Consider the following 8,100-nt stretch of genomic DNA (forward strand, 5'->3'; position numbering starts at 1 on the left):
CGCGGCCCCCGCCCCCCGGCAGCCGCGCGCGCCCCCGCCGTCTCCCCCTCCCCTTTCCGGGTCAAGAAGCCACGCAGCCGCGTGTGGGCCCCAGAGGTGCAGGTTGTGTCGCTGCCAGGAGCGATGGCGTCACCCGGTTCACCCGCGCAGCCACGCTCGCGGACACTGCACCGCCGCTGGGGCACACTCGGTCTCACACTCACCCGCACGCTTGCCCACACGGGCTCACGGACCTGCATTCCTAAGCGCGGCCCCACTCATTCACACATGCTCGCCGCACACACGTTCACGGCCACGCGCACACTCACCTGGGCACTGGCACCCTCCCGTGCCCTCGCGCCACACACTCCTTCCCATACTAGCCGACACTCATGCTCCCGCACAGCCATGCACACACACACACACACACTCCTTTAGACACACGCGCAGGTGGGTGGGGCTGAAGGTGACTCAAGCCATCTGGGCCCCTGCTTTTTTCCCTTGAGAGCGGGATGTCTACGCATTTGTTTGGTTGGAGTTTCCTTTCCTTCCTCCCTGGGCTCCTCCCACACCCAGGAAGCTGCCTCAGTCAACTGTGAACAGGGTGGCCAGTTTGCCGCGAGTGCCCAGAGTTCTCGTGGCCTGCGTGCCCGGGGCAGAAGAGTCCACCGCAAACCCCGCTCCTCCCTGGACCTCCGGCCTCTGGCATCTATGCAGCCTCCAGACCCGGGGCCACCCACTTATCCCGGGGCCTTGGCCTCGCCACCCCCGAAGTCATCGATGATTACCCCAAAGGCCTCTGAGGTTGCACCCATCCTGGCTGGGCCTGTCTCTGGGAGGCCCTAGGCCAACTCTGCCCGTGTTTACGAGGCAACAGAAAGGGGCTTTTCATTTTTCACTTCTCGAGGAGGCTTATGAAGGTCCCCGGACCAGAGCTGAGACCAGTGTGACCAGCTTAAGCCAGTCTTCCTTCTTGTATTTCTCCAATGACTCATGTGAGTAGAGGCAGGAAGTCCAGCATCTCCTCCTGCAGCTTCCCCTGTGGAACGTTCTGGAACCCTGGACAGTGAGCCGTGGTTCTGGCTCCAGCAGCCCAACAGGTTTCTGTCCTCCAGCCACAGCAGTGGAGCCCTGCTACCCAGACTCGGGCTCCAGTGGCGCCCCCACTTGGGCCACAGAAGGTCACAGCTTTCTGAATTCAGACCAGAGAACCCGAGATGGCTGCTGTTCTCCCAAGCAACCATGTCAGGGTGACCAGCTAGCGGCAGCCAGCCCTTGTGCACAGACCTCTGGGCTCTGTGCTGAACCCAGGTCACCAGATGGGCTCCCCTTTCCCTCACAGTGGGTTCCCCTCCAGAGCCTTGCGTGCCCTTTCCTGCCTGTTGCAACTTGTAGTGACTCTCACCTGAAAGGATCAGGTCCTGGCTGCTTCCCGTACCCCAGACTCCAGGGCCTCTGCATATTGGCCCACCGGCTCCCGGGTCCCCAGGCCCGCCCAGACCGCCGTCCTGGGACACTGGCCTCCAGGTGCTGGTTCCCACCTTCTGCCTCACACTATATTGCAAGGGCTCTTTTAAAGACTTTGCCAAAATAAGACTGCCAAAAATTCTCTAGGCTGGGCTATTTTTGGTTCTTTTAAAATAGGCAACAAGGTGGAAGTTTCAAAGATCCATCAGAGGGGTTTTCTGGGACTCCTTTTACTCTCTTCCCAAAGCAGCATCCAGCAACGTTGAGAATGAATAGATTCGGGTACACCCCAGGGTGGAGCCCTCTTCTGGTGAGGCCTGCTCCTCTCCTCTCTCCCTCTTCCGCCTGTCATTTCCCTTCTCCAACCTTCTGGCAGTTCTGGATGCCCTGCTTTAGAGACTGGAGGGGGACAGCACAAATCATTTTGCCCCTAACAGGGCAACTGCTTTGGGGGTGGGTGTTCTGTCCTCTGCAGTTTCAGGCTGCTGGGCAGCAGTGATGGGCAGCAAGGAGAGCCAATCACAGGTCTCCTCTGCATTTCAAAGGCAGCCCTCTCTGTTCCCTATGGCAACGAGGAACAACAAGCTGACACCATTTCTGGACAAAGAAATTTCTCACAGGGATTTATGTAGCATTACATGTTCTGTTTGCTGTGTTTCTGGGAGAAGTGCACACAGATATTAGAGCAACGGCTCAGAAGCCAATCCTGTTTGTTTTCCAGAGGAAGGGGGAAAGTATGCATCATATAGTGTTAGGGGGCTTTTGGCCTGTGAATGGGGTCTCACAGGCCTTTCCCTGAATATGATGATCAGGCCCTCAAGTGACACCCACGCAAAGACCATCAGCTCCCCCCCACCCACCCCGGCCCCGGAAGGGGGTCTTAACTTGGGCTGCAATATGCTGGCAACTTCTCCCACTAAAATATTAAATATCACCTCAGGAGGGACCGTGACACACGGCAAAATAAAAAAATAAAAATAGTTCTACTAACTGACCAGACAAGTAGCTTCCAAACTTTTTGAATTTTACAGCACAAACCCAGTTGTGTATCATGTATGTGCAGGAATATACACGCACATATGACGACACTTAGCCTCAAACGTGTGATGTATGCTGTTATTTTCTATTCCATTCCATTTTTTTAAGTTTATTTTTTGAGAGAGAGAGAGAGAGCGGGGGAGAGAGAATCCCAAGCAGACTCTGTGCTGTCATCGCAGAGCCCAACACGGGGCTCAAACTCCCCAACCGTGAGATCATGACCTGAGCCAAAACCGAGAGTCCAATGCTTAACCAGCTGAGCTGTCCAGGCGCCCACCCCCTCCCCCATTCTACTTTTTCGATACTGTTGTGACTCTCTCAACTCACTGTTGGTTTGTAACCTTAAGTCTGAAGACACTCTCTTAGACGGAACGAAGGGCTGAAGGGGCCCGCGGCTTTGGGGGCGGGCGGAGCACCCCTGGCAAAGCTCCGTGGTGAGTGTGCACTGTCGCAGCAGGGCTGGGGAGCCAAGGCCGCCACTCCCCCGTCCCGTCCAGGGGACCCTGGCTGAGAGCAGAGGGGCGCCAGCGGGGAGGCAGGCTGCCTGTGCCCCTCCCTGGACAGGGACAGTGGAAAGTGAAGACAAAGGAAATGGGGCATGGGGAGACACCGGATGGCTAGGGTATACAGAGCCAGCAGGGCTCTTGTGCAAGAAATAGGAACAGGGAAGGGGGGAGATTTGGGGAACCGGCCACATCAAGTTTTAATCTTCTCTCATTTCTGTGGGCCACTCAGGTTGACGATGGTGTCCTCATTTTAGGAAACCCCGTTTGAGGGTTTGCACGCGCGTGTGCGCACCACTCGCGGAATCTCTGGTGCTTTATTTACCCCAGTCCTTCAGGACGGCATGAGCACCGGGCGAGGCCGGCCTCCCACAGGTGCCTCGACCGGAGCCCCACACCCACTTCGACCTTTAACACTTTCTGAAAAACAGATTCAATCTCACCAAGAAAAGGGTGGTTTTCACTGCAGATCTTGTGGGAGACGGGGAAGAGGGTTTGCATCAGTTACCACACAGCAGACTCATGAACCCCGCTGGGAAAATCCGGCTGCCTGCCTTCAAATCCCATTCAGGAGGTTCACCTCCTCTGTGTGATCACTGACCTTCTTTCCCAACCTGCGGGTGGGTCGTAACAGCGCCTTTCCTCCCCCTAAGCACCCCCCCCCCAGGAATTCAACTCCAGCCTCAGCCCGCACACCCCACTCAGCAAACGAGCCAGTGGCTGGCGGAGTCCTACCGCCAGCCCATCCTACCCCAGCAGACCCCATCCAAGTAGTCTATGCTCCTCCCTGCTCATTAGCAATGAGGAGGGAGGAGGTGATAAGGTTCAAATGACGTCTCGGATTAATGAGACAAAATGTTTGAAAAGTACAAGAATCGTTCTAATTCATCGAAACTTCGATGTGACATCTCACTATGAATAAAGGCAAATGTGGTGCCCTTCCCCATCTCTCAAGGCTGGTGGCGACGAGCCTGAAATGTCATATGATGCCAGATCAAAGCAACTTAGTCCACTGTCCCCTTGTTCGTTAGTGCATTCAGTCAAGACCCGCCACCCTTCCAGCACAGAACCAACTAAATGCTTGCCCTTAGGAGCTCACCTTGTAGCAGGTGAAAACAGAAAATAAACCTCAAGCGAATCTATCACGAGAGCTGAGGAGCAAGCTAGAACAGAGGAGGGGAGGAGGGAGGCCTGGAGTGAATGGTCAAGGAAGGTGGGGGGCAAGGTGCCAGATAGACCTAAAGGAAAAGAGGAGGGTACCGTGTGGATATCCGTGGGAAAAGCATCCAGGAAGAGGGAATGGCGTGGGCGAAGGCCCTGAGGTCAGTAAGCATTCGGGAGGCCAGTGTGGGTGGAGCTAATGAGCAGGAGAGAGTCGCAGAAGATGAAGCTAAGGGTGGGAGATCAGGACTCCGGGAGCGAGAGACACAGGGCCCTGAGGGTCATCAACAGAACTTTGGTTTTACCTGAACATGGGAGCCATTGTAATGTTTGATTGACAGCTTATATTCTATCCAAACTAACCGTACACCTGATCTGACTTCATTGTCATTCAGCCAACAAACATAGGCCAAGAACCAGGCAAATCTGAACAACAAGACGCCGTCTTGTTACATAATGAATGAGGTCACAGCCGATGAAGCGTGGTGTGGGCCGGCAACTAGAAACACAAACCTCCTGGGTGTTAAAAAAGGAGGTGACTCCCTCTTGACCCAGTGACCCCACATCTGGGACTCTCCCCTCCAAAGATATAATACCAAATACTGGAAAACCATACCTCCTACCTTCAACACTGAGCAAAGGGAATGACCATCACCCTTTATCTAATGGCCATGGTGGTGGTGTTCTAAATCCGCAGATGCTGGGGGCGCCTGCCGGGCTCGTCCGACTCTTGATTTCGGCTCAAGTCATGCCTCACAGTTCGTGAGATCGAGCCCCGTGTCAGGCTCTGCGCTGACAGCACTGAACCTGTTTGGAATCCTCTCACCCTCTCTCTCTCCCTTCCCCAGTGCGTGCGCGCTCCCTCTCTCTGATAACAAATAAATTTTAAAAATGTAAACAAAATTTAAACCTAGCAGATGCTAACAGCCCCGAACTTGCTGTCAGATGGGGTGAGAACCCACAGCACGTGGACTGCAGGCCACGTAGCTCTGGCCACAGCACTGTCCCTGCACGGCAGCCTTCGCTCAGCTGCTCTCAGTGGTCTAGTCCCCAGAAGAACCAAGGGGCCATGGTTGTCACCCACCCCCGTCTGAATGTTCCCATCACTCTCCTGCTCCACCCACACTGGCCTCCAGGGAGCCTCTGTGACCCGGGCCAACTAGCTCCTCAGAGCCTTTGCCTCCGCCCTTCTCTCTGCCCCGAAAACTCTCCCTACGGCTCTCTGTATGCCTCACTCTTTCGCTTCCTTCTGTCATAGCCAGTTGGAGCAAATCCCAAATAAAACATGCATTTCCAGGCCTTACCATTGTCCACCTCCGAATGGGCCCTTGGCCCGACACATGGCTTCACACCCAAGCGGGAAGGATGCCATGGGTCAGGCCCCCGGCTCGTCTTGCCAAAGGGCCCCCAAAATGTTGTGGGATGAGTTCCCTAGGAAAGGTGAACCGGCAAGGAATTCACTAGAGCAGGAGAATGCTAGACCAGGAATCGAAAAAGCAGAACTCAACTCATGACTGACTGTATAATCTTAGGAAGACACCTTGCCTCCCGGCCCCGGGTTTCCCCTTTTGCAGAGAGCGGAAATAAGACTGCCCGCCCTACCCCGAGGGGGCTGCGAAGGAGGACAGTGCCCGTGGGGCCACGTGGCTCACATGTCCCTGAGAGGGGCCACGATGCCCAGAGGAAGGACACGGGGTTGTGGTTCAAATGCTGCTGTCATTCCTAGAGATAAAGGCCCGGCCCAGCTCCCCTGGGCTGGGAGGGGTGGTTTTAATTTCAGATATTCACGATCAACTGCCGTGGGTGAAAATCCCATTTGCCCCGGTATTTTGGGGGGATGTTACCTAGTGTTTTCTTATTAACTTTCAGGGGTACCTTGCCCATGCTGTGCTACATTGACAGACAAACTTCATTATCCATTCACCGAAAAGCATTTTCTGCGGAATCGGTCCTCCGGCCCCCACTGCAGCTGTGAGAAGTGTCGAGGCCCCAGCACCTGGGAGGTGGTGTTTTTCAAACCGCAGCTGGCAACCCATTAATAGATCATCAAATCACTTGAGTGGGTGTGACCAGCATCTTTTTTTTTTAATGAAATAAAATACAATAGAAAATAGCAGGAGGCTTCATACCTAGGAAGGGTTGGTATCGTTTGTAAAACTTTTGTTTTAGTCCTGCGTGGATGCCCACGAGTGTGTGTGTGTGTGTGTGTGTGTGCCCTCAGGTAAAATGTCTTTCTCACCGTGGGTCCTGCTGAAGAAGCCTGAAAAGCCGCTAAAGGAGACACAGCTCCAGTTGTAACTTCTTCCTTTTCCTCACTTTGGCTGACACGTCTTCCTGGGGCGCCGTGGGAACTGCAGGTTCCGCCCACTCTGGGAGGAAATATCCAAGATTAGTAGAGTCTGAATTAACAAGGTTTGTTATATTCAAAGAAATAAATAACGATGGGGTTCGGTTTGCGTTCCTCCTGCTCTTCCTGAACAGTCTGGAGAGGAGAACGCTGGGGCCTCATGTCACTGTCACCTCGCTGTCTGAAGGCTTTGGTCTGCAGGGTCAGCTCCTTCTCTCTCAATCTCTCTCTCTCTCTCTCTGTCTCTCGCAGAAGTTCCTAGGCAGCCTTTAAAATATTTGGCTAAGTGAGGCGCCTGGGTGGCTCAGTCTACTGAGTGTCCAGCTTCGGCTCAGGTCACGATCTCACAGTTCATGGGTTTGAGCCCCGCATCGGGCTCTGTGCTGACAGCTCAGAGCCTGGAACCTGCTTCGGATTCTGTGTCTCCCTCTCTCTCTGCCCCTCCCCTGCTCACACTCTGTTCTGTCTCTCAAAAATGAATAAACATTACAAAAAAATTAAAAAATATTTGGCTAAGTGAATGAATGAATGAATGAATGAACCAGCCAACCATCCGCCCCAAGCCACATCTTTCCTGTCCGCTTCATGTACCTCCAGTTTCACCCCGTCACACTTCATCCACGAACGGCTCCCCACAGACGACTCTGGTCCGGGCCTGGGCTCAGAGCCAGTGGCAGCTCCAGAATGTCCACAAGGTTTATGATGTCATCATCTGTCAGGAGGAGAGTCCAAAGGACCTATCTGGAATCCTTATTGCCATAACACCATGATTCCCTTATTTAAGATATGGTTTGAGGCAGATCTGGGGAGCTGTTGAAGGCTGGGTGTCTTGGCCCACCCCTTGACCTCGCCACTGTGTCCACTTCTGCATGGAAACAGAAAAACCCCAAGGTCTGGCATCTGCCTGCCCGAGGCCGATCAAGAATCTGCTCTAGAACACCACAGACTTCACTTCCCAGGGGCTCACCGCCCTCACCAGCTCTGACTTGGTTCTTTCTGGCCAGCTCGCGTTTGGGGCAGTGTAAGGGACTTGTGTCTTGCTGTGCACCTGAGGCCTGGGAGCTAGGATTCATAAAGTCAACTACAACTAGGATTCCCACACCCTGGGGCATTTTAAGGCCTCCAGGGTAAGCTAAGGCCAGCGTTGGGCCAGCTGGTAGGAAGGAATCCGGTGTGCCTGGGTTTTTGTGGAGCTGAGTCCATGAAACGGTTCTCGGGGAGGGCAGCTGGGGTGTGCAGTTTCCAGTCTGGAGGCCAAAAGGGATCTAATTAGCCCTGTAATTGCCAGATCACCCCTGTTCGCTGTCCCAGGTAGTGAGCATTAAAAAACAGCAGATTCACAAATTCATGTTCTCATTACACCTCTAGCTAATCAATGTGAATTTCCGTGAGTGATTTGCAATGTAGATGATTTTTCATAACTACCACGTTTGAATTTCCCTCTACTATTTTTTCACATGGACACAAATAAGCTCATTCCACAGGAGGATCTCACAGGGCTGACACCTGAAATGACAGTCTCAGAGCTTCTCTAAGTACCTAATCACTGCTCTGTAATCAGCAGGCCACGTAAATAGCCCTGGTTCATCAGCCTAACTAGAGTTT

General features: G+C 53.7%; 1 protein-coding gene across 2 annotated transcripts in view; it reads right to left on the minus strand.

Moving 5' to 3' along the window:
- Window positions 1-7,332, minus strand: part of TRAF3 (TNF receptor associated factor 3) — a 131,438-nt gene extending 124,106 nt beyond the window's left edge. The window contains exons 1-2 of one of the 2 annotated variants that reach the window (XM_049612097.1): window positions 7,087-7,332; window positions 6,388-6,517 (exon numbers count right to left, since the gene is read on the minus strand). The gene's annotated coding sequence lies outside the window, so the exon portion shown is untranslated. The remainder of the gene's footprint in view (window positions 1-6,387; window positions 6,518-7,086) is intronic. The other variant, XM_049612094.1, reaches the window with a different exon arrangement.
- Between the last annotated feature and the right edge of the window lie 768 nt (window positions 7,333-8,100).

This window comes from Panthera uncia (assembly GCF_023721935.1).
Source record: "Panthera uncia isolate 11264 chromosome B3 unlocalized genomic scaffold, Puncia_PCG_1.0 HiC_scaffold_1, whole genome shotgun sequence".
Lineage (NCBI taxonomy): Eukaryota > Metazoa > Chordata > Mammalia > Carnivora > Felidae > Panthera > Panthera uncia.